Source organism: Falco rusticolus, chromosome 7, assembly GCF_015220075.1.
Source record: "Falco rusticolus isolate bFalRus1 chromosome 7, bFalRus1.pri, whole genome shotgun sequence".
In the NCBI taxonomy this organism is placed as follows: domain Eukaryota; kingdom Metazoa; phylum Chordata; class Aves; order Falconiformes; family Falconidae; genus Falco; species Falco rusticolus.
In genome coordinates this window covers 24,711,988-24,738,740 of record NC_051193.1, presented here as the reverse complement: position 1 = coordinate 24,738,740, position 26,753 = coordinate 24,711,988, and positions in this window count along the sequence as shown.

Genomic DNA, 26,753 nt, shown 5'->3' with positions numbered 1-26,753 from the left:
TATCCCAGTCTGCTACACCTGGATTATTTTTTGTGTCTGCTGCAGAACTTCACAACAACTTTACCTCCAAGGTCCCGTACGATGATCCTGCAGCCCACAGCCAGGAGAGACCCTGGGGCAGTAGCATTGCCAACAGCATGGAGGAATCCCACCGATGCCAGTTTTCATGGACATAGCTTCTTCGGCTTCAGCAGTAAGGGCTGCCACGCGTAAGATGTGGGTGAGTGGGAGAAGCATAGAACGGAGTTTAAAGCTGGTCTTGCAGTCACATTGCACCAGGCGCAGCTGATAGAAATCATCAGATCTCTATAACTGACAGCAGATCTCTACCAGCCCATTCTGCAATTTCCACTCACTGTGCTGCTTACCACGTGCCTCGGCTGCTCTTGCCATGAAGACAGACCTGTACTGCTGCTTTGGCCCTTGGTGCTCAGGGAAGCCATCAGGGTTTTGGTTACAGGGAGAGGGAATTTCTCTACTGTTTCAAATTTTTCCATTGGCTTTTCCATGTGATACGTCTCTTTGTAGGTCTCCTGCTCAAAAAGTAAGCAGATAGGTAAGTATGTAAATGGATGAATAGATGGATGGATAGATAGATACATAAATACATGATAGAACAGCTGTTTTATCAGTTACACAGTCCTCTTTCAGCCACAAGGAACCAATATACATAAATTGACACATTGCATGACGAGTTTAATAATTTTCCTTGCTGTTTCTGTCAAAATACAGCAAAAGAAACATTTTTTTTTCAGACAATATATGAAAAAATCTCCACAACTGCTTGCCTGAGGAAGTCATCAAGTGCAGGCATTTTGTAAAGTTTTTACCTGTCATGTTCATGGTGGCGGTTAAACTGCCCCTCATTAACGTTAGTGCATTTTGGAGCAGTATTTAACACTCTTTCTCTTTTAGGAAGTGGGCAGGTTACTCTTATTTTATTTCCTGTGTTTACAGGATCTTACCATTTAGCTGAAGCAGTGAATTCTGATTTTGTGGCTGACAGCGTATTTCCTTAAACAGATCTCAGCCACAGCAATTCCTGTGTGTCGTTTGTTCCTTTGTTAGCCCTTGTGACTACCTTTCTATCCTTATACTAGCTTGGATACCCAAATAAAAATAATCAAAAGAGCCTGCACAGCCAAAACGTGTTGGGATGAAGTTAATGGTATGTTTCTGTTGTTCTTTCTCAATATTGAGCAGGCCCGACAGCAGTAGGAATGTGTAGCTCACCATCTAGAAGACAAGTAGTGAGATGGGCTGTGGTGTTGCTGTGCAATGATTTCATAGGCTTGACCTTGCACCCGGTTAAGAAGATGTCCACAGGACAAAGCAGTCCATCAATAATTCAGCACGTGCACTATATGCATGAAAGGAGCTGCAGTGGCAGACGGGCCCAAGCAGGACCCCATCTTTCAGCAGGATGAACCACTCCTGCCAGCCAGAGCAAGGCTGCTCACCGGGCACCATGGCCCTGTCTCCACCCAGCCCCCAGTATCACTGGTAAATGCACACCTTCAAAATAGTGCTTAAAAAAACAGGACAGGAGGAGCACAAACCCGCTGTTTCCTTGGTATCTGCCGTTGATCGGCAGGCTGGCTGGCACTGCAACTGAGGGGCTACTCTGACCAATTTATCTAGCTTTAAGGTATTTTTGCATTTTGATGCTAATGAATTAAGAAACCTGTAATTAGTCTATATCATTCATCATTAAGTCTGTCATTTAGCCTTTAAATGCAAAGGTTCTGTTTGTTATACATGCTATTTATGTAATGAGTATTTATCTATATTTGATTATAATTATTTTATCTAGAAGGTGCCCCTCTGTTAAGGCACTTGGGAAGCTACATAGGCAATTAAGAAGAGCATGAACCTGTAAATGCAAATCCTCAAAGCATAACATGGAAGAAGCAGATAACAGAAGTGGGTAATTTGCTTCAGGAAAAAAACTTTCAATGTAGAAACATGAAGAAAGTTGGTCAGTAGTTGCATGGCTGTGTGGAGCAGCAGGCTGGGATGGCAGCCACAGGCTGCAGAAACCTGGCTGCAGGGTCACAAGTGCAGGCACAGTCTAACACCCCGGAGTCTGATTTATTTGCACTCCCTATACAGAAACCTGTGCTGCATCGCTTTCAATTTTTCTCCACTCCACTAACGCATCCAGGAAAATGTCTTTAAAAGTGTAAGATAAGAGTCTATTAGCTTGAGTTTGTTTTGGAGGGGAATGGAAGGAGGAGTTCCACCTGGGAAGGCATTTTACTATGTCATTTCTTAAGTCGGCAGTTTCAGCTCACTGGCAGATGCTGCAAGGTTGCTGTTTTCCACAGGCGCTCCAGTGTTTATTCAGCAGTCTGGTATGGCTGCTCTGAACAAGGACGGGCAGTGAGAGCACGGGCTCTTCCCGGCTCTTGGCCAGGTGCCCAGGGCACTTCGGGTGGAAATTGAACATCACAGGAGCTTGCCAGCAAGTCTCCTGAAGTTATTGTGCTGGCTTTGTGCAGCCACAGCCTCCTGATTTTTACAGTATCATTTCTACATCATTTTGCTAGCAGCTGGTCTGCCTTACAGTGAAGCTATTCCTTCTGCTCACTCCTCCAAAATGTTTATGGGAAAGGGGAAAAAAACCCCAAAACCAAACCCCAACAACCCTCAAACCAGACAGTCTTTCTATTACAAGTCTTGAGATGAGATGGGAGCGGTGTGACTCAACACTGGGAGCTTTGTCATGCAAGAACAGCTGCAGTAACTGCCTTCTGCCTTGATGTCCTGTAGGAAGGAACTGTTATCTCAGCTGATACAACCTTCACTATATGACAGGGTATTTGATTTCAGCACTTGCCCTGTATCACACTTGACAAGTTGTGTTTAGATCAAGCATGTCATCTTAAAGAAAAATCTGTCCTAATTTAGGGATGCCAATAGGCAGATTCTCTGCCATTTCCATAGCAGTTTGCTCTGTGTTTGATCAACCTTGCTAGTAAAAATGTGTTGCTAATTTTGAACATGAATTTTGAATTGGTTCTTGTGCCTTTCCCTGCTGGAATGCAGTCCTCTAAATCTCTGGAAAGGTTTCATTCTGAAAGTACTGAGGCATTGCATTCAAGGGATGGTCAAAGCAGGTGTAAAGCACGGTTCTTCAAGAGGAATCCTGTAACAGTGAGCTGTTCCTGATCTTCTGATGGCTATAATTAAAAAATAGTGCTTTTTTGAGAGACATATGTTAACGATGACCCAGACAGTTCTCCTTCCTGTAAAACAAGAACATACTGCTTGCATGAACAGAAACACGACTTTATTTTATTTTAATGACAGCAGATCAACAAGTAGAAGGAGAAAAGATATGAAATCCACTCCTCTAAATTGCCCTTTTCCAGGAGGCTCCTCACATGTTTGCTTGTGGGTAAACTCGGGTGCCCTAGTTCCCTGTCAGCACAGATCAGCTTACAAACACAATCCCCATATATTCACAGCCAGATCTCGAGCAGTAACAGATGAGTCCTGGGTGGAAGCAGCATCTGCAGCCACTGGTCCCGTCCCTTGGAATGCAGGTCCTCTGCATTGCACAGACTCTCGGCAGGACCCTGGGACTGCCTTGCTGCTGGGAGGCACAGGCAAACCAAACTGGTTGCACTGTCAGTTCCTCCAGGCTTTGTAAGAAACCCCTGTCAGAACAGCTGGAAAAGAGTCATTGTATGGGGATGGGAAAAAACTGTACTGAAGAAAGGGAAAGAACAGATGTCCAAATAAAAATTGGGAAAAAATAGAGTATCCGATTTCTACTCAGAAAACAGGCTTCTGGACAGTTAAATAGATAGCTGCCATAGATCACTGCCAGTAGAGGAGCTGAACCACACACAAAAATGAAAAACATAACTAAAAAAAGAAAAAAAATATTGCAATTCTATTGTTCCTTAAAATATCTCAGGTCATCTGCATTGGTAGCTTTGTCTCTGTTAGATAACTTCTTAAAAAGGCAAGTCAGTGGCCCCCCAAAATATAACCTTGAATTAAATGCATTAGCTGCACTGCTAATTTTCATGTCAGCAAATGCCTGACACTTCCATGCAGCAGCACACGGACGTTATTCTAAACGGCATCCATGATCCAGGCAAACAGATTGCACATGAATGAGAGTCTTGGAAACGTCTTGAGGACAAAAGCTTCTGCTGGACATAATTGTGCTGGGCTTAAGTATGGAGGACAAAGGTGAGAAGACCATTTACTGCAGGCAGGATGCTGCTGAAGGAGCCACGGGGCCACCTGGCAGGCCAGGCAAGCAGGAAAGGGCTCTGGAGAGCTAATGATGGTTCCTTGGTTGTACTGCAGAGCACGGAGATCACAGGCCCTGCTTTGGCGAAGTACTGAGTGGAAAGACCTCATGTCACTGAACAGATGACCCTGCATTTGTGTTCAAAAGGATGCAGCTCAGACAGCTTCTGATGACTCCCGAGTGATGTCAGGGCTCGTGGGAGTCTGATGAATGCACACATTGTCTCCTGCCTCTTCATCTTCCTGGGCATGACCAAAGCATCTGCACAGGGCTGACAGACCCACAAGAGACCTGCACTCTTCAGGAGCACCTGAGGGCTGCAGGAAGGACCTGGGAGCCTGTGGATTGGAACAAGATGGTTATTTTGCATTTGACTTGCTCCCAGGACTTACAGGATCTCGAAACACAGCACCTGAGTGGATCGGTCTAAGCAAAACTGATTAACATCTCTTCATAGGTGACTGCTGACTCGAACCAGGGGCTACTGGGTGGTTCCCACCTGGGGCTCATAGCAAGGCAGCACCAGCCATGCTCGTGCAAGGGGAAGGGCAGAGTATCTGCAGGCAGCATCTGCCCTCAAGGGAGATTTTGTGGCTGGGTGTCCCTCCTGCTCTCCTTAGGGGGACAACAGGACCGTGGTGCGGATGGAGACAGTGCCAGCACAGGTGGGGTTCCAGAGAGGAGATGGCTGTGTTTTAGGTTGAAATTGTGCTCTGAAAAGATAAGCTGGCAGGTCAGAAACATCTTCGTGTCCATCTTCTCTAAGCATACAAATAGACACATGTACACAGAAGCAAGAATAGAAAGGTGGAAAATATGAAACAACTTATCCACATTTCATGAAATTACTTGCACACTCAGCTCCAGGTTTCGCCTGAGGTGAACTGCAGGTTTCAGGAACTTCAGCAAGAATCGGAATTCCAGGCACATCCCTCTGTTCAGTTCTGCCTAGGTGAAACCCAGGGTTTTTTCCTTTTTAATTGCTGCCTTCTGTCAGCAGCACTGTGGCAGCTGAGCCCTCTCCTGGGGAGCTGCCTGTGGGAGCTGCACCCCCACTGCAGCTGGAGACCAGGGGCTGCAGCGATGCAGACCCCATGGACTGAAGATCTAGAGTGACATGAGAAATGAGTGTCACAGACAGTCTGGGCAGAGCAGGCCACCCTGCCAAGGGCCATGCGGGCACCCGTGGTGCTGGCAGCCCCACCGTCCCAGTGCTCGTGGTGATGATGGGATGAAAAACCTGGAAATCTCACTCATCTGACCTGTTCCTGGGAATCTGTGATATTCTCCAGCAGTTTTCTTCATTTTCCAGTGCTAATTATGGGATCTCACATACTAGAATAAATCTCTCCTGGTATTTAAAGTGATTTAAATTCTACTCTTCTGGTGGGAAAAAAAAAAAAAAAAGTGTTTATTCCCATTTAAGAACTTTAAATCATGAATGCACTGATACAAACGGAACTAAAATCACCTGCTGACCTTCAAAAGTAGCTTTCATTGTTATAAAAGCCTTCAAATAGATGAGTTCTAAAAATCATTTCCATCCATTCACAATGATTTACTGTGCATCACAGCATAAAGCAGTCGTATAAATTATTTTTGTATCTAAGTTCTTCAAAATTATTCTATCCTATTAAGGCAGTTAAGTACATGCCAAAAATAATTTAAACTCCATTAAACATATTCAGAATATTTAAATCCATCCGATGTTGACCAAAATATGTTTCATATTTTTCAGTGTCTAGAGATAAATTATTCTGGATGTATATTGAATGATATCTCAGATCTCAGACTTTAGTTGTTTCATTTTATGTGCCTCATTTGAAATGCCATGCTGCAGAAAAGCAACATTAAACTTCTGCAGCACTGTAAGCTGGAAGTACTTGGAAGCAGGGATTAACTTCTGCTGTCTGCAAATACTGCAGTCTAGGCACTTTTAGTATCAACTGCACACGATCCAGCCTTTTAAACATCCCATCACTCCCTACTGCACATCTTCGCCAGGGCCATAACGTTTCCTAACAATTACAGTCAATGCATGAGTTAATCGTGAACACCTCTACGTGCAGCGTGCTGCTGTGCAGAACCCTGTCCTGCTAGGGATCATGGCAAATCATACTGACCTGAGGAGACAGTCTTCATGACTGGAAATCAATACCTGATCCCTCAGCACCTGCACAGAGCAAACTGGATAATTATTTACCTTTAGTGGTCGTCGGTTTAACTTGATCTCATTCTAGCCTCCCAACCTGCTTTTCACTGTTCCGGAAGGAAAACGAGAAATGACTAGAATGTTCTTTTGAGTTTTACTCAACAGCTCCCTGAGTTGTTGGACCGCCGGGTGAGCTGCCCATTGGCAGGACAAGCCAGGGCACTGGTCCCCACTGGCTGCATCTTCCCCTCCAGCAGCCACTGCCAAGCCCAGCAGCCACCTGCAGCCCAGCACAGCCCCAGAACAGTGGAGTGCTCTCCAGTATAGCATGATGTAGAGGCTTTCCACCTTCCTTACTTCCTCACTTGTTTCCTGACACTCCCCCCCGCCCCGGCCCGCTTCTCTTTCCATAAGAAAAATTTTACTTTTTATGCCATTTGACAGCACCTGGCTCTAGCCTCTGCTGCTTGCCCTCCCTGCCCCTGGAAGCACCAAGCATGCTTTCAGGTACCAGCCTTTTTTGGCCAGCTAAAAAGAACAAGAGATTTCCACTTTTCTCACGAGACAGCATTAGAGGCTATCACTTTGTAGTTCCACTTCATGGTTTTTCTGTTTCCTTTTCCCAAATTTGGATGTTTAAGGTACAATTTAGGATGCAGTTTTCCTGTATATGCCTCACAATTCCTGTGTTCAAAGAACACTTCTTGAACAGCCTCAAATACTGAAGTAATGAAAAAAGCAGAACAAAGCCCTTGAAAGAATATGGTTAGACACAGGGATATGTAAAAAATATTTGTGAGTGAAAATTTTGTGTAAAAAAGTAAGGTTGTGCTTTTATTTCAGTTTTAAGTTCTGTGTTAAAATTTATGACATTAAACAAAATTACAAAACAGAAAAAAGTGAAAGAAAGAATTTAAAGTATATGTTCCAAAAGTATCAGCACCAGTTGTTTTACCATTGCTAGGCTGCTGTAATTTTCTTTCTGTAAAAATACCTCCCTGTGGGATTTGTAATATTTTAATGGTTGAGATTCAAAAAACCAGCATTTTACCAGATAAGACGTTAGAAATTTGCGTTGATCAAAATCAATAGTATGAGCATCCATCCGATGGGCACAGGAGGAGGACAGAAGGAAGAAAAAGGTGTGTGTGGAAGGCTGACAGCCACTCAGCACAAGGATGGTGGGCAGATGGGCAGGGGTATGCCAGCTGACATGGGTGCTCCATCCAAGATGACAGTGGGATGGCCATGGTGCACCTGCATCCTGAGCGGGAGGCTGAGAGGGACAGGAGGCCAGCTCAGGGGTCCTGGTGTGGGGAGAACAAGGCAGTGTGGTCATGAAATTGTATAGGGAGGGGGAGGAAAGAAGTGTGTGATTAGTGGGAGAGGGATGCCCAGGGAGCTGGGGTCCTTTCTGCGTGGCTGCTGCTCCAAGGGGGACAAACCCCCAGCATTGTTAAGTGAAGGATGCACAGCTAAATCAGGGCTCAACGTCAGGAAGAGACAAACTTAAAAATAGAAGCTAGGTGATGTTACTAAGGAAAAACAGAGAGGCATTGCTACAGCTCACTGAAATCAATTCCAGATGCTACAGTGCCCAGAAAAATGCTGCAAGAAGATTCCAGCAGTGTACATACGGATGGGACAGAGGTGGTGGGCTCATGTCTCATGACGGTGGCTGGAGTTCTACAGCGTCTACCATGGTTTTGCCATGACATTGTAAGGAAATACAGGTTATTCTGTGCATGACATTAGAAAAAAAAAGACTCCTCAAAAAGTAATTTTTTGTTACTTTTTGATCATTATGAAAATGCTGGATCTGATGGACCCTGGCTGGGCTGGGGAGACATTTTTAACTTTCTTTACAGATGTATCTTCTATGACACAATGCAGCAAAAGGCAACTAGTCCAGAAAAAAGAGCATTTAAATAAAAGCTGATGAACTCATGAGAGGAATGATGAGACGTGACAGCCAAGAACGTGAGGGGGCTTCAGTGGCCATGGACACAGCTGTTCATGTACAAAAATGAATAAGTAATTAGGGTCAATAAATAATATTCGAAAAGTAACTTCTTGGTTTTACTTTTTTATTAATAAAAAATTTGGGAACAGAAAAAGCATTTGCGATTGACACAACCAAAATTATTATTGAAATTAGTTCTGCTGTGTTTCCTGGAAAGTGGTATGCTTAGAAAACAAAGGTTAACAGCAAAACCTGAGAAAATGGTGGTCTGTGAAATCTTATTTTCATAGTGCTTGCCTAGGACATGGTAGATGAAAGCTTTGGAGCAATCATTCCCTTGGAGAGTCACTCAGGAGTCTGGATGCCATTGACCTATGGCTGAGGTAGCGAAGTCAATGTGCTATACAGATTTTGTCCTAGTTTGAGTAAAATTGGAAGCAATTAATGTAATAAATGTGAAAATCTTACACAGCAACATGCATGCTCCTATGAGTTAGCTGGCTTCACTCACCAGGTTTCATGCCACCTGGCTTTTGGCTTCAAGGAAAAAAAAAAAAGCAGCTAAGTAGAAATATACATATATATGTATGTATATTTATATATGTGTGTGTCCACATATGGTCATGGCCAAGCAGGTTTTTAATACAGGAACGATGAAAAATTGTGAGTATTCTGCTAATATATGTTTTCAATATTTCACTACAGAAAGAGGTCTAATTACATAACGTAATTCACTTTTACATTCCTTTTAGAAACTTTAAGACATATAGTTAAAATTAACAACAAAAACCCCCAGTCTTACTCAGGTCATATACCATTACATTGCAAATGAAAAAATGTCTAGATAAATAAAAATAGATCAATAAAAATAGGAATAAAATGATAAAGTATTTATCTACAGTATTAAAAGATACTACTTTTCAATCACAGAAAATATTTTAGGTATATATTCCCTAACTGGATATTAAAAACTATCGTAACGTAGAAGATGACTGAGGACAATGCAGGATGTCTCAAACCACATGCTAAATGGCTTTACAACTTTGTACTGTTTGCTACTTCTGTTTTTCAGCTTCTTTTACTTTTCCCAAATGCAAAAGAAAAACCATTCATGGAAGGCAAAGTATCAGACAGCTGAGTCTTAAATATAAAAGAGATGAAACCCGTAAGAATTCCATCTTATGATTAATTCCATGATTATTGAAAAGTGACAAGTTCATGTGTGTAAAAATGATTACATGATGATCAAAGGATATATAGGGTTGAAGTACCATCTGACTAACCAGTCATTGGTTTAAAATCAATGACTTTATAGAAAGCACAGGCAGCATTTCTTCTCTAAGTTTTTATCTATCTAGAAGCTTTTAAAAAAGTGTTGAGAGTGAAATTAGAGATGCAAAACCTTTTTAAACTGCAGCCCTCTGGGAATGACAGTGCTGTCTTTGTGTTTGCAAAATATCTAGCATTGGAGGCTTTGTGCTAATCCAGATGACTAATTCCATCACAATTATTTTGCAGAAAGTGAAATATAATGCGCAGGATTTAACTAAATAAATGCTTAGGAAGATGCTTAAGCATACAAGCATCCTTCTCTCCCTCCCAGCTGAGCACAACAGAAAACTCCACAGAATTGGTCTCTTTAAGTATCAGTTTAACTAAAAAATGGTCAGATTGATTTGCCAGTTCTCACAAAGTCCACTCAGCTTGAGGATGATGAGACACATGCTTTGTGGGTGAAAACGTCTTAGTGCAAACTCACTAATTTCCAATGCAGAACCGCAAACTGCCAATGCTTGTGCCCATTCTTGCTTCTGCCTGACAACCGTGTGGATGGTAGGGGACAAAATGTGTGAGGAGAGGTGTCTGGTAACTGCACAATCCCTTGTCTGGCTTTATCCATCCTCCTGTTTTCTTCTTTCACCATCACCCTCTCCTGAGCTGTTTGAGATGAAAGAGGAATCCCCTCCTCCATCACCTGGATGCTAGCAGTAGATATTCAGCAGGCATAACTCCAGCAAAACAATTTTATATATTTTTTATAGAACTACAAAGGACTAGTTCTATAAAGAACCAGTGCTCAGCAACGTCTTCTTGTGGGACAAATCCTAGGCATTTGGAGAAAACTTTACAAGTCTGGGAAAAAGCTGAGCCTCTTCTGCCTAAAATTTTCAGAAAGGTGGGTGCGAGCGGCCAGTGGCGGGTGGGGGGATGCACGGCCGGCTGGCAGTGGGGCTGCTCTCAGCCGCGTGCAGCCATCAGGTGCTGCCAGGAGATTCCACATTCAAGTACCATGCATTAAATAATTGCTGCTGTACAGTTAGTGCAATGCATTTGTCTAGATGTCCTGCAGCGTGAGAAACCGCAGTCACTTGCCTCTGTATCCAGATTCCTTTCTTTTTTTTCCTCTTTTTGCTTTTTTCCCCAATATTAGCTTGGCAGGACTGACCCAGTTTTTTTCCCCCAGTTTCCCAAGTTCTTGGCCCCCTGACTCTGCAAAAGCTCCACAGACAAAAGGTAAATTTAGAAGAGGAATCCTTACGTGCAGGGCTGGGTTATGACACTGCCGCTGCCCATTCTGTGTAACCTGCTGCTGGTAAGTCACTAAGCAAAACCAAAATGAAAGAAAATAGCTGTCACCATAGCAAATTCGAAATAAAAGTCCCAATAGAGATATTTTCTTAAGTTACATTCACAAGGCACACCATTCAAATACAATAAAGGAAACTGTAAAGAAATTCTCCTACCTCTGAAGAGAGCAACTTAAACTCTGGAAAGGTGATGGCTTTAAAAGCTTGGTCAGAGCAGGCAGGAGCAGGGTTCTGCCCTGCAGTGGCCCTGGTGCAAACGCAAAGCGACCTGAAAGTAGAATGTAAGCTTCGCAAAACCTGCTACATGGCTGCAAATGATAAGAACAATACTGGAGTTTTCCACCAGTCTCACCATAAATGTTAAATGTATTTATACACAGACATGTGATATGGACATTGTCTAAATCTCTGCATTTCTGGGTGCCATGCTGTAGCCCAGAGTCAGCTTTCTGATGGAAAACACCGGACAATAAGCCACATAACTACCAGTCAGAAACACAGAATGGATCTGCCTTTGGAAAATACTGTCAATAATGTGTGGGAAGTTATATTTCCAGATGATCCCATTCCATAGTTGGTCTCAAACCATCAGCATTCATATTTATTATCACATCTACATATACACTAAACTTTAGTCCTACATCTTCCAGTTGACTATGACAATATTAGCGTCTTTTTCCTCTAATTTTCATTGCCTTCCCTTTTCACTGTTTTCATGAGAAGAACAAACTATTAGTTTCTTTTTGCCTTAGAACTTCATCATAGTAATAGAAAAAATGTCAGAAATATTGAAGAAAAAGAGGTGGTGAAATGTCACACAAAAATAAGTCATCTTTCATCTGGCGAGTTTGTCAAAAGATGCTATTTGACACATAACTGCTTCATTTATGGACTGTCAGATTATAAAGCAGCATTTTTCTCCGGCAGAATGGCAGCAGATAGTGGAGAGTGACGCCACATGTACAAGTCACACAGCAGAGGCTTTTTGGGAGCTGGAATTTAACGCCTCGACTAAAGAAACCTTGTCATTTAAGAAAAGCTTAGAGGCAAGAGTGATGGAAAATAATTATGGATAAACTGAGGAAGCTGGTTACCTGTTGCTGCAGTCTGGCCCAGCTGCTCTCAGCAGCACATCATGGTGCAGCTTGGGGAGCGAAACGTGCCGCAGTCATGTCTGTTACCTACATCTGAAGGGAAAGTGAGCTCAGATCTTTCCGCGTGGGATCTGAAGTGGATTGTGCTGTACGATAACTGAAACATCTGGCCTGAAAGTGCTGGCCTTGAAGGAGGGAGGGTTTAAGTCACTTTAGGTGATTTGACATGCTGCTGAGCTATCAGCAGGCACTGGCACAGCACGGTCGGTTCTGGGTGCTCGGGGATGCACAGGGAACCTGCACACAGGCACCAGCACTGCTGGGTCATTTCAGTAAAATGCCCCAGTTTATTGGTTTGTCTCAAGAAACAGCACTGACTTCTCTAACTGAGAAGCAAAGCATTTATTTTCAAAAGTGAAGACCAAAGCTGTATATCGGGGCAGGGGGATGGGTGTGGGATAATGATCATAAATAAGAAATCTACAGGAACAGGGAGATGCTGCTTGTTGCAGTGGTGCAGGACTCTGCTCCTCACCCTGGTGCCCTCACAGATCCCCATCTGCTTGTCCTCAGATGGAGCTTGACAACACCAAAAGCAAAACCAAAAGGTGCTTTCCACAAAACAGGCTGCATCTTTAAAGCACACAAGCAAACAAAACTCTTATCAGCTCCTTGATCAGTGTCAACAACAGTTGTGGCGGTTGGATTTGCTGGAGCCAAGAAGGACCCTGAAGTAGTTGGTTAGAGAATACACCAGGCGAGAAACACTCCTGATCGCTTTCTGAGTATTTTGACAAAAACAGCTCAGTTGGGTGAGGTTTCAGGTGGATCCCAGGAGAACATTACCTTTCGCTCCAAAAAAGTTCATGAAAAATGTATGTAAGAATGTACGCAAAGTATTTTATGGAGACATTTATCTCTGCTGCTTTTGATAATAAACACAAAGATCAGGAGTTTGGGAGTGGGTGTTCTCATTTGTCCTAGCATTGGAAATGTGGGTTTGAAAGGAAAATAATATAGTATCTAGAGGGATGGAGTGATTTAGAAGAAAATCAGATAAAGCTCATGACACTCTGGAGCTGTTCCTTTTATTAATTTTAAATCTATGGTATTCATTTTATTCCTTTCATTTTATTTAACTTGAAGTTAATTGATAGCAGGCAAAAATGCTGTAGATACCCATGAGAAATACTGGACATTCTCATGCAGAGAAATGTGCAATTTCACCCAGATCCTGGGCCAAGCCAGGATTCTGTTGTCTGTGTTTGAAATTTGACCTCTGGGGCTGAGAAACCCTGTCTGTCCTTTACAGAAGATAATGGCTGTTGTGTTTGGCTCCAAATCAGACGTTACCTTGAGTTTCATTTTGGCCTGCCAGGTAGCTCCAGCACCAGGCACAGAAAGAACGTGAACTCTCATTGCAAAGGGCTACAGATTTCATAGAGGTTTCCATTGAGGTCTCCATTGTCTGGATTTCTGCCTATAAAACACCTGAAAGCAGGGTAATTTACAGTAGGTTGAAACCCCTGACTGTCGCTTGCTACTTCTACTTATGTCTAACTCTGACCGATGCCTCCCACCACCTTCCCCTGCCCCCTGCCCTTCCCCTGCCCGCGACCTGCGGTACAGGCACAGCGGGTGCCCCAGCCTGACAGCAGCCTTCCACATTGGCAACAGGACCCCATAGACATTCTTAAGCTAATTGAAGCAAGTTAGAAGAACCAGATAAAATATTAGAAGTGCTTTTCGGCAGCGTTGACATTGCTTTAAGATGCTGTATTAGAGGCTGAAGATTAAGGCAAACCTCTCCCTCAAAGAGAACCTGAAAGTATCACAGAAGAAGAATAAACCCAGAGTCAGCTCCCCAAAGGCAAGCAGAAGTATGAAGACACTAAAAATAGTAAGATTTTAGCCAAAAAAGTAAAGTTTTGTCCAAACAATAAAAAGGCAAAACACCACAAATTTTCACAAATTACAGCAACAAAAATTTGATTTAGGAACTACAGAGACAGCATGCACTGAAAATTGTTCTTTCCAATACATGGCAGGTGGGAAGATTCCCAGAGAGTTAATTGGATTGATGGCAGCCGAGGAAGAGAGAAGGAAAACTGGATGTATTCTGTGACCTGGACCTGCACTGCCAGCCTATCCACAGGTGTGAGTAAGCCATCTTCCACCAGGGTTATCTGTCTCCATGGCAATCTCCCCCTCGTCTGGATGATAAATAGAGGGGCAGGGGAGTGGGCGTTGGTGGGGTGTCCTGTGACCAAGTAGAGAGGAGCATGTCTGTGCATGGGCACAGTCGAGGCAAGTGGTGATGGAAAGGCATGCAAATTTAACAGCCTTGTAAGCTATCATGCATATATCTGTTCTTCCACATTTCCTGATCGGTAATTGGAAGAACATGCATGACTTGCATGCATTATTTAAATACATCTACTGGATACTTTGCATTTTCAGCAAGAAAACCACAGCTTGTGCATTTCCAGACCAGCAGTGTTCCTTTGCTCTCTCCATTCGTCCTAAAGGAAAGCTTTCCAACGATCAGTCTTAGGTATCCTTAGCATATTGCTGGCCCTGTTATCTTATACATTAATTACTATTTCAGGAAACAGAAAGAGTGTAGAAAGGTATAAAGACAACTAAAGCAACTCATTGAAGAATAATAGAAGTTGAGCAGGAAATTGCCCACATGTCAAATTTGCCATCCGTCTCAGAAGACTTTCTTTCTACTCCTGCAAAGGATTGAATTTGACAGTAAGCTTTGCACTTAAGCTATTAAGCTGCTGCCTTTTATTTTCTTGCTAAAAGTACACGGAAATCTATGGCTAGGCAGAGCTCAAAACAAGGGAGAGCATTTTCTAGCTTCCCACTAGGTGAAGTATAACTGTCCAGTACGTGATCCTCCTCTGTGTTCTTTTTTTTTTTTTTTTTCTTTCTCATTTTTCCAGATAATAAGCCTTATCCTGCAACCTAGTCACCCCTACCTCTGGCTTAACAGGGCTGCTGCGCTGCTTGAGAGGAGCTGACTGCTTGCCTGCAAGTGGGGTGAGAGTAGCGACAAAGCACAGGGAAACATCTCAGAGATATTCTGGGATGTTGGGCTGGTTTGGCATGGGTTTATAATTTCTACAATTGATTGTCTGGAAGAAACACCAAGAAAGTTTCATGCATCCAGACCTTGCTGCTCCCCATTCATGGGGCTGGGACTCAAGAGCATGCTGTACTTTAGGCTTCCTGTGAGATCTGGTGCAGCCAAACACTAATTGCTGTGTTTTAAAACCCGATCTGCATTCAGCAGCAGTGTTCTTAGGGAATGGATGCTACCTGAAAATCCCAGAGCAGGATGAAAATCAAATGAAGTTACAGATGTGACCTTGGGCACCTGTCAGTACCATCACCAGCTGAGCACCAGCACACACCAGGTGTTTGATTACAAGTATGTCATTAAAAAATATATCATGCCAAAAATATGATGTTCTGAAAATTAGCTTTCATTTTTAAAGGGATAATCTCCGGACCTGTTTTTGCATTTACAAAGTTTTAACATGATTACAAGGGGAAAAAGAAGGAACAGAAAAATAATCTCAAAACCAGTTACTTTAGCTCATGAAAACACAAACTAGCGCTTCACATTCCAGCTGTAGCTCTCCCAGCTAACAGGTCCAACTGCAGTTATAATCAAGTTTTATCAAAAGAGAAGTCAATTTTATTTCTACTCTTCATTTCAGGGTTGTCCCTGACCCTCATTACTCTGATGCTAACACCTTTTGATTTGCATATTCCAAATGTATTCATAGCCACGTTACACTGATCTGGTTTTAGCACAATGGCATCCCTTAATTTAATTAATTCTGCTCCCTCTTTAATGCCTATTCCATTGGTTTATTTATAGAGAGGAAATACATCTTCTCCTCTCTTTTACTTTCCTTTTGCCGAACCACTTCTCTGTCCCCGTGTACCTTTACATGGTTTCACTGTTAATCATGGAAGCAGCTGCACCTGCTCCAGACTCGCCGTGCTCAGTTGGACTGGGGCACCTCAGTGGCTTGTGGACACATGAGCATATTCATTACCACCTCTCAAAGGGCACTCTCTGAATCACACATTGGTTCGTGCAGTGGTTCGTAGGCTGTTCACTTCTGGATGTTCCCCTGTGCTTATTGGCATCATGCCTGGTGAGACTGAGCTGCAGAAACCCGTCTGTAAGAGAAGGGTGACCCAGGGGCAGCTGCAGAAGCAAAGCTCTGCAGCAGGGTGAGCTTGAACTCATCAAGTTTGCAGTTTCCTTCTCATTAGCTCTTCTCTTCTGTCACGTTTTCCTGCCTTGTCACACTTCCTTTTTCCCTGGAAGGAAGCTAAACTTTTTTTTCTTGTTTCTTTTTTTTTTTTTCAACTTTAATCCAAAAATTGCCAGGGATATTAGAGCATCATGGTTAGCACCAGGAGAGGCTTCTGCAGTGACCTGCACTTTGGGTCTGCCTGGGAAGCACAAAACAAGTCATAGACCAGCCTTGGGTGCAAAAATATCAGAGGTCAGCAATGGTACTGCTCCCTGTCCTCAGGGGAATGTGGTGGCTGACGTGCCAGCTTGCACAAAAACATGGGCAGAGAAGCTTCATATTGCTCTTTCCTTAGACTACACGTTTATTTTATGTCTTGTACTATGTTTTTAATGTGCCAAGAGAAAGATTTTTTATTTTTTTAATGCATGTGCAAAAAATGAAGTGACATAGGCTGTGCAGTGTGGTATGGTGGTAAGTGCTGAAGATCCAACCTACCTCTGCACTTCAGGAAACATAATGCCATCAGGTTCGGTTTGTAAACATGTCGTGGTTGCTATGACTTAATTTTAATTACTGAGCATCTATGAGACTGGTAAGTAATCATAAGACACCCCTAGAACAAATGATTGCTTTGTCCAGTTTCTGCCAGACCAGAAAATCCAAACAATCTGTCTGGTCATGCTTCAGGGAACTCATTGACTTCAGTAACACCAGGAATGAAAATAAGGTCTGTGTAGAAAACAGATGAAAACAAGGCAAACTGTTAGGGCTGAACAGGTATGCAGTCTGATAGAACAATAACAATGCACAAAAATAAATACAATCTTTAGCAAAGTAATTACCCCCTTCCATGAACCGTCATTTCATAAAGATAAGCATCCATCAACAATGTATAAAATTAATTGAACATGCAGATGATAAAAAAATATTCTTTCAGGTAAATATACAAAAATATTTACTGAAAGCGAAAGAGATTTTCCTGCATTTACTCCTGCAGAGTAACACTTGGATTGGAAATCTGGAAAATAGAGATTTAAACAAACACAATCCATAAGATGCACAAGATTTATAGGTTAATCAGATAAATATCTCCAGCTCAAACCACTTACTAAGTTAGGCTTTGTGATTAACTTTTTTTCTAGCTTTCCCTGCCCCCTCCCAGTTCTTAGGAAGGAAATGTGCATCTGAAATTTTGGCTTTTTCCCTGTTCTACAACCTGACCTAGTTACAGGTTAGATGTCTTCTGACCAATCTTTTGTGGCTGTAGCTGAGGAGTTACGGGCACCTGTTTCCCCACATCCTCACACTAACCCCTCCCTTGAGCATTTTTTCCCCTCTCTTGATTTTTTTCTTCTCACCTCCCCTAAGGAGCATTTACATCCAGACATTTCCGATCTTGCATGTGCGCACTGCATGGGTGACTCAGGACTGTGCATTCCCACCCAGTGACACCACTCCATCTCTTCCAACACCCTCCAGTGCTGGAGCACACCCAGGCTCTGCCCCTCTGACCAAAGCCTGGCTCTGGTGTCTGTAAAAGCTGTGAGACAGCAACAACCTGCGGAGTCAGCCTGAGTGGCTCCAGGCAGGTTCAGACACTTGCCAGTTGGCTAGTTCCAGCTCTATGCAACGATTTTGCAGATTGCTCTGCAGTCTGGAGCCTCCCTGAACCCAGCGAGGAAAAAAAAAAAAATTCCACTCCAAAACATGGATAGTTTGATCTGTTTACAGACTGAAGATTTATTAAGAAAGGAATAAGTAAGACCAAGTCGCGTAAAAGTGGATGTCTGAACACCAGTTTTGTCCTCTGTAGAAGAAGTAAAGGGCACTGAGAAGTGCTAGAGCATCATTAAATAGATCAGCCCCTGCAGCAATGGGCAGGGAGTCTGTCTCTCACTAAATACAACAGTGTGTAACAACAGCCTGTCATGAAGAACCTTCTGATGACTCACTGTGCCTCAGTATCCCAACAGCAAAGGGCCCTGGCGTAGGCAAACACCTAAAAAATCTCAGGAGATGCGTATTCATTAATACAAATCACAGCACTTCCCCACTGACAGTATTTGGTGTGCGAGTCTGACTTCACATCGAGAGATACAGTAGGAAAATCAGCAAAAGGAAACGCCACATACATGTTGACATGATTTTATCCAGCCATCTCATCGTCAGAAATATATTACCATATATTTCAGGAAAGAGGAAAGGTTTATATCTGAAAAATACGTTATCACCTACCGGTGATTTAATGAATTATGATAGCAAATACAGATAACACCATAATACAATGCTGAGGTTTTATTATAAACACTTAAAATTACTAAAAAAGTCATTAAAATTACTGTGGAGTCTCTACTTCCCAGCTGAGAGGTTCATACTGAGAATCAGTAGATTCTGGAACTAGTTCATGGATATACCTGCAGAATTTTGATGGGTGCTCTCTCCAAGGTGTTTGCAGCAATTTTTGTCTTCAGAACTACTCGGTGAAAATCTCACTGTCTCTCACCCCCAATTCAGAGCAAGTTTCATAGAGGGCACTTAGTGAATGCTTCATATTTGTATATTAGGGGGGAAAAAAAAGCCAAAACCCAACCAGCTTTGATTTTTGCTCATATCTGAAGGAATAAGCAATACTTACAAATACAGTAAAGTTACTGAACTGCACCACAAAATACCTATAGCAGGATTAAGTTCACAGACAATGCAGGTTCTCACACACATACACGCCAAAGGTGATAGTAACTTTATATTACATAACAGCGCTCGGTGACATTTTATGACTACAAGTTTCTACATTGCAATGATTAAACAAACATTTTGAAAAGACAAAGATGAAAAAATAGCCTATTTTTTTTTTTTTTTTGTTAAAGCTTCATTTTTCCTCATTTTCTCTGAGTTTTTCACTGGCTTATAAAAAAGCATTGAACACTAAAAGAATTAAACTGGTGATCATTTTGAGAGTTGTTTCAATTAAAATGACAATAAAAAGAAGCAATAATAAAATCCTGCTCATGTGAACTTACAATTTCTGTTGCATGCTTTTGGACAGCTAGAATAGACTGTTGGACTATTTAGAGTATGTAATGCACACTCCCTGGGCATGGCCCCATGCAGGAGCTGAGCCACAGCCACATGGGGTCAAGGCAGCATCAGCAGCCCCCGGGCTGCTGCCCCAGAATTGATCAGATTGGTCTACTCAGATGGATGCCTTCTCTTTTACTCTTCCAATCTCATATAAAGTATATTTTAATTAAAACCTAAACTTGGAAAACTAGCTGGCCTGATAAATCTAATTACAGCCACGTTCCAGTCTCAGATCAGCTCGCCATGCCTTGAGTCCTGTATTTCTTTCCACATGAAAGATACCAACAACAGAAGCAGGAGCAGTCAGGGTTGACCATAAGTGAATTGCACACAACTGGCTGTGGAAGAGAGTGCAGCAAAAGCAGCTGAATTTCTCAGCGTGCCCATGGATGTGGACATCGGCAAGGGACTTGACCAGTGTGTGTCTGGGGAAGAGGACCGGCACAAACAAGGACAGACTGTGCTGAGCACATCTCATCAGGAGAACTTCAGATTCGTTTCCTATTCTTCATGTAAATGACCAGATTTCTTCATAAACTTTTTTTTTTTTTTTAAACATTCTAGAAAACTTCTTCCACATTTTCAAGGGAAGAAAAGACTATTTGCACTGCTGGGTTGTTCTGCTCTTTGCTGCGTGCTCGACTGTTACGAAGCTGGTTGGCAAGAGCTCTATGTCCTTTGCATTTCTCTTGCAGAGCACACAACCTGCTCCATGAGAAGAGCTACAGAAATAAGCATCAATGTGAGACTTTGGTCTCATTATCTGAAATAAAACATCTTTAGCTAATGCCACATGTTGATTCTATTTGATAAGCAACCCTATGAATGAGAGACTTCTTGGAATAATGGAATAATTTATGACCTCCGGAGACTGCTCGCCCTTTCTTCACATCAGTGTGTGTACACTCTTTCGAGGAACAGTCTCGTACTGACCCAGGTCTCCAGGAATGACCTCTGTCGGGGAGGCAGAAAAGGGCAACATGAAATACAGCTCCCACGCTGAAGTCTCCCAGATTACTGGTTGCCAGCAGAGAATTTCAGGCCATACCCTAATGGGTAATATTGCGACATCCACCAACTTGGTTGGACAAGTAACAAGTTTTTCCTTTCTCTGTCTCTCTGCCAAATTCAACATCTGGATGCTGATGTGCACAGATTTCCCTCTTGCCTGGCTGTGATGGCCACACTGCTTCCTTTGCACTGTACACATTTCCCACCACCTCCTTACAAGAAAGCTTGGCAAGGCAGCACAACTGACTTGCATAATTCACGAAGTTTTCTCCAAGTAACTAAACACACTTGAAAGTGCTAAATATTGTTTTGAATGACGCTGTTACCAGAAGCAAAAAAACCCCTCACAACTAAAACAAGCTAACACACACACACACTCACCCACCCCCCAAATCAAACAAAATAATCTGATAACCTTGAAAGCACTGCAATGCTGACCAAGGGATATTCCTTCCTCATAATAGCAGAGGGAGATCTGCAAGCCAAAACATGAAGCCAATGTAAGAGAACTTACACCCAAAGTAAAACACTCACGTTATTCAAGAATGGAACTTGCAGCAAGGCAGCCAGTGGTGATTCTCTTGGGTAGCGGTCTGTCACTGCTAGTCGCTACCCCAAAATGAGTCACAGAAACAAGACTATGAGAAACAGCACCATGTTTTGCATTTCACTCTCATCTCACTTACAAAGGTGCACTGCTGCTGCAGTAAAATAAGTAAAAAAAAGTAAAATAAGGCACAGAAAACTCTCTGCTTGGAGCTGTAGTCACCAGGTTCAACTTTGCTTTTTAAAGCACATGAACACTAAATATCATTTTGTGCCCTTTTCATTCTCCTGATCACTTTGAATTCTTGTAATGTACCTCAGCTACAGAGAAGGAGAGGCTTTGCTCTTCTCACATTTAAGTCAGGGAAGCTGAGTGTTGGATGAGCTATTGCAGAAGTACTTCAGATAAAAGTGATACTGCAAAGGCAGTAGCAGAACAGGGCTCTTTTTCAGATTACTCTTAATCATGAGTTTTCACTGCTTTATGTGGGAAATGGGGAGAAAAAAAAGGAAAACCCCACTAAATATAATTTCTTCCTTACAGCTCTCATTTCTGGCATTTTCTGGTTTACCAGTTACTTGCAAACTATCAGAGGCAAGTGTGTATCTAGTAATGCTCAGAGCGAAGGTTGAGCTTAGCTAAGCACTCCAAAGTTGAAATGCTGCTTAAACCATGCCTGGACTGTCCCAGATCAAAGCCTCCAAAACTGGACTTGAAATCTGGTGAGAACACACTTCGAACAAGATTTTTGTCATGTCTGCTGTCTGTTGGAGCAAACTGGACATAAAAACCCATCATTTTGGAACAGCTGAACTCTAGCACAGGCTTGCATAAGAACTTCCAGAGCCATTAGCTCTCCTGTACTGACCAACACAGCTGAACACAACACACACCCACACACACCCCACCGTGATATGAGCCAAGGGGCTTAAACCCAGGCTGGACATCTCAAGAGTTGTGGCTAGTTGGAGCTCAAAGCCTCACCCCAGGGGTGTTGTACAGTGACATGCTGGGATGCTGGGCAGCAAATGCGAGTCCGACAGCTGTGGTTGGGAAGGGCAGAGGAGTAACTCCTCGCCCCACTGATTAGCACAACTGGTGCTCACTACAGGATGAAGATAAGTGCTTGAAGACTCACAGAAACACAAAGATGCTCACTGGAAAGCATGTGGTTTAATTCCTCTTCAGTGCCAAAGGTCTCTGTCTCTGAAGAAAGGGTTAATGGCTGTTGGCTTAATTAGTGCAACATGAATGAACAACATTTTTGTGAGCTTGAGGGTAAATTAAGACAACGTTTAGTTCTGTTTCTTATTAACTCTGCATAAATTCTCCCAGGATCCTAATTAGCTCTGTCACAGCAAACGTCTCCTCTATTTACATGAGGGAATGTATCCCTTTTCTATAGATTTTGCCCTTGTAATAAACCATATTTGCAAGTAACACACTCTCATCCGTTCTGTACCAGTTGCTGGTGGTGCAGCATGAGATTATGCCTGTCCATGCTGCCCACCAGCCCCACAGCACATGCAGTTACGTCAAGGAAGACATCCTCTATGTCCACTTTACCCTGAGTTCATCCTCCAGTGGAGGGTCACAGGGGCTCCACTGGACGCTGCCATCCATGCTCCCCAGGGCACCCAGAGCTCCCTGGGATCAGCAGATCTCCGGTCAGGCAGCATCTGTCAAAGTTAACCCAAAAGAAAATAATAAATTGTATTGCCAGGGTTACCCAAGAAAAGAAGTTGGGCTTGCCAAGTAAAATTTGTTTTTCCCCAGGCAGTCTTAAAAATAAAGCATCTATAAAAAATCCTCAACAAGCAGCACCTGAGAATGCTATTATGCTATATATAGAAGACTGCTTTTCATTTGGAAGAAAGGAATCAACTGATTTCAAGTATTATTTTCAGATGTGCGCACTTTCCTCATGTAAATTCATTGCAGTACATAGCTTATCTCTTGGGTTTCTCTCAGGCCTGAAGTAGGTTAAATTACTTCTCATATCAATATTTGCAACCCAGCAAATCTATCTGGACTCCTGCCACCAAGCAGTGTGGGCTGCAGTTCCTGTTAAACCTGGCAGGGGCAATGGAGGTTGTGCTAGCTCAGCCCTTCTCAGGTGCCTCTGTCCGTGCAGAAGCCACGCACATCGCTTGGGAATGGCCACGTTTGCCCTTACCAAGCAAGTTGTTGGGTTTGGGTTTTTTTTTTTCCCTTCTCCTTTTCAAGGAAAAAGGGAAAGCAGCATTACTTTGTTTGTTCCACGTTGCTCTATAAAAAAGTCACTATCTAAGCAGAATTTGGATACTGAACTTTTTCTATTCACCCCCTTCTTCACACCTACTGAACTTTTTCTATTAACCCACCATGCTGCAAGCAGCAACCTCAGCCCAAGCCCAGGGGTCCGGAGGTCCATCCCACCCCACCACTTTGCTGTCTGCCGCTCAGCACTGGGTGCCTCACCCAGGCTCTTTATTTACTTTGGGCCTGATAATAAATACATCTATGTTAAAAATGTTCCTTCAAGCCAAAAGTTGTTCATTTATTGAATTGCAGCCCTTTTTAAGGAAAGAAGCTTGTTCCTCCCTGGGTTTTGAAGCTTTCCATGAAGTACTACTGCTCTTTACGTCCTCACAGTGCCTAGGGAAGGGCTGAATGGGACATGCAAGGGCAAGGCACGTACCAGCAGTGCCAGTGCTGAACTGCATTTATCAGCATGCCTTTCTCCCCAAAAATAGCCAGCACTTTTCATAACCATTTGAGTGATTTCAATCATCTTCTGCTAAGCTGCTTTTTTCCATCAGTTTGCCAGACCACTCTATTCTACTTAATTTTAAAAGAAGAGTTGACTTTTTTTTTCATTGTGTTTTTGATATTGAAGTAATCTTTTACTTTAAGTAAGTTGTTCCACAAAAAAAAGGTATATTTTCTGTGCCTCATTCATGGGAAGTGACATCCTGGCCACGCTGTTCTCTCACCTTTCCTAGAATTTCTGGAGTAAATGGCAGCATGTCTCCCACACTGCCAGCAGTTCTTTAAGCAACCACCATCATGCAGAAGTTTTATAATGCAGACCTTTCCTTCCTGCGAGTAACAGCCATACATCTTGAAGGAATAATCACAAGTAAAAACTGTCTCTGTACATTAATCATCTTTAGCGATTTGTTCAAAAATGCAGGTAGTAATTTTTGTGTTTTAACTTCTGTAGTTCTCTGGAAAGCACATCATTATGCAGAAGGATCTCTATTCAGACAGCATTTTTTCTCTCTAAATTTTTATGTAGAGCTTCCAGAACTTCTAGTCTGAATGAAAAAAAAAAATTAGTTAAATACATACAGAGTCTGAAATCAGAGTGCTTCAGTTCCTGGAGTGATGTAGGTGAGCCACACGCTGACTGAGGGGTGGCCACCCCAATCTCCATGCTGGATGCTGCTGGTTCCCCCTGCAGCTCCCACCCCTTCTGTATGGTCTCAGCCTGCCCATCGCCCCCCACCCCCCGTCGCCCCAGCAACAGCCCTACCTCCAGTACAGCCACCCCTTCTCCCGATTTTGGGCCAAGACATTTAGAAGAATTGACCCCAAAGGACGCTGCTCATAACCCTCTGCATTTCATACTGCTGGGCAGTCTTTTGAGACCAAAAGATCTCCCAGTTTCCCAGCCCCATACAGCCACCAACGCAGTGTACATCACCCCTGTGAGGCCATGGAGATGCTGTTGCAAACCACAGCAAAGGCTCTCCTGAAGGCTGGCTATGCAACATTAATTGCTATCTCTTTAGTTAACCAGCAAGCTTAATTTTTAAAAGAAAAGTTATGGAGTTTACATAGTACAGAGATTTATTGACTAAAAAATTGCTAAGGCATCTTTTAAGCATTTTCATCACTGATTACAGCAAATTATCAGAGACATCTGCCATGCTGGCATTCAGTATTACAATGGTATACTTAACTTCAGACCTGGAGGGTGGATCACACGAGGAATACATGGAAAAAGTCTTTGTAATTTGACTTGTTCACAATTGCAGTTTTAATGCCTTTCACTTCTAGAAATATTGTGCCTGAGATGTTTTGCACCAAGTCTCAGGCAATGTTCTGTGGGGGAAGACATGAAAAGATTAAATTATCTGGAGGTGCAGTGCTACCAGGCAAATTGCTTCCTCTCAGGCTCAGCATGGTGCAGAGGATTAAGTGGCAGCTGAGCAGTGGTGTGGGACACCAGGGACACCACGCAGGCCACGGGCAGCTTGGAGGCCTGTCTGCCCTGCATGCGCCCCTTGGACGACAGCACCGCTGGGCCACAAGGCCGAGCATCTCCTGCCTTTGGTGCCTTGCTTTACCAGTGGCTTGGCCACCGCACAGCTGCAGCCTCTTCAGCCTGGCTGAGCTCGGGCTGGACAAAGCAACGTAGATGATTGCTCTGAACTGCTGCTGCAGCAGCTGTGATCCGCTACAGCAGTGAAAACCGAGACAGCCGCACGCTGTGACTGCGGGAGAAGGATGCTCACGTGGCAGACAGCGGTGGTGGGAGAGCACATCTCCTCCTCTTTTCCAGGGTGGAATTAGAAAGAGCATTTGGCATTAGCTCAGAAGAGTATGAAAGCTCCCAGGAACCTGACACTTATGTTCTCTTAAAAGCCCCTGCCCTAGAGTGCTTTCCAAGACAAATTTCTCTGGAGCTTGATTAAAGTCATCATTTGCCAGTGAAAATGTCATAAAATATTTAGGACACATGATATTTAAAGATCACTGTAGAAAATTTCTAATAACTGATGTAATTCAGTGAAAACACCCTAAACTGACACAATAAGAAACAGGAAATAATGGAGCAAAGTAACACTCCAATGAGTCCCTTAATTAGTTCTCGACAATTCCTGGGTTAAAAATCAAATCCATCTCATCGGTGCACACTCGCATCCTGTCCAAAATCATTCATACAGCAACAGCAGGTGTATCAATTGCTGCAGCTGCACAGCAAATCATGTCTGAGATGGTACAGATGAATGGATATTCCAACTTAGGAAACTGATACATGGGAGGATTGAGCAGCCATTGGATGAGCCACCCCGGCTATGATGGATGTACTGGAAATACATAAATAGGTCTGTGCTGTTACTTGGGTAGGAGAAAGAGGTGCAGCAGCAGGTGCTGGCTCAGAGACCCAAGAGTAACAGAGCAGATGACCCAGGGACGGTACCTGCTGAGAGCATCTTCCCCAGCTCTGGGTCCATAGGAGCTTTGTCTTCCCACCTGGGTGCACCCCAAGAAGCACATGCTGAAGCAGTGGTGGGACTGTTGAAGGTCTTGGCATTCACCCTCCTGAGGGCCTTTAGGAGAAACTGAATGAGAACTGACATCCTCATAACACTGACCCATCCATGTTTGTGGGTGCTTCCTACCCCCCCGCCCCCCTCTGGAAGTTCTAACTAGACTACTAGTACTTTTTTATCAGCTGATGGTTTTATACTTCATGATGTTGGCTAATCAACAGATTGAATTTCTTTAGAGTTTTGGCTTCTTAAGATAATAAAGGTTTATGAGGAGGAAAAAACCTAAAACCCCCACAAAATCCAAACACTTTATCTTTCTTGTTTTAGATGTAATCTGAGTATCAAAATTTGCCTCCTACTGTGAGAAACAAGGAATAGACTTCTCCATCTTCTGGCAAAATTCAGCAAAATCCCTCTTCAATCCTCTCTCTCCCCACTCCATGCTGAATAACCTCTGACTGGCTACATATTGTTGGTCAACTTAAATAAACAAAGTC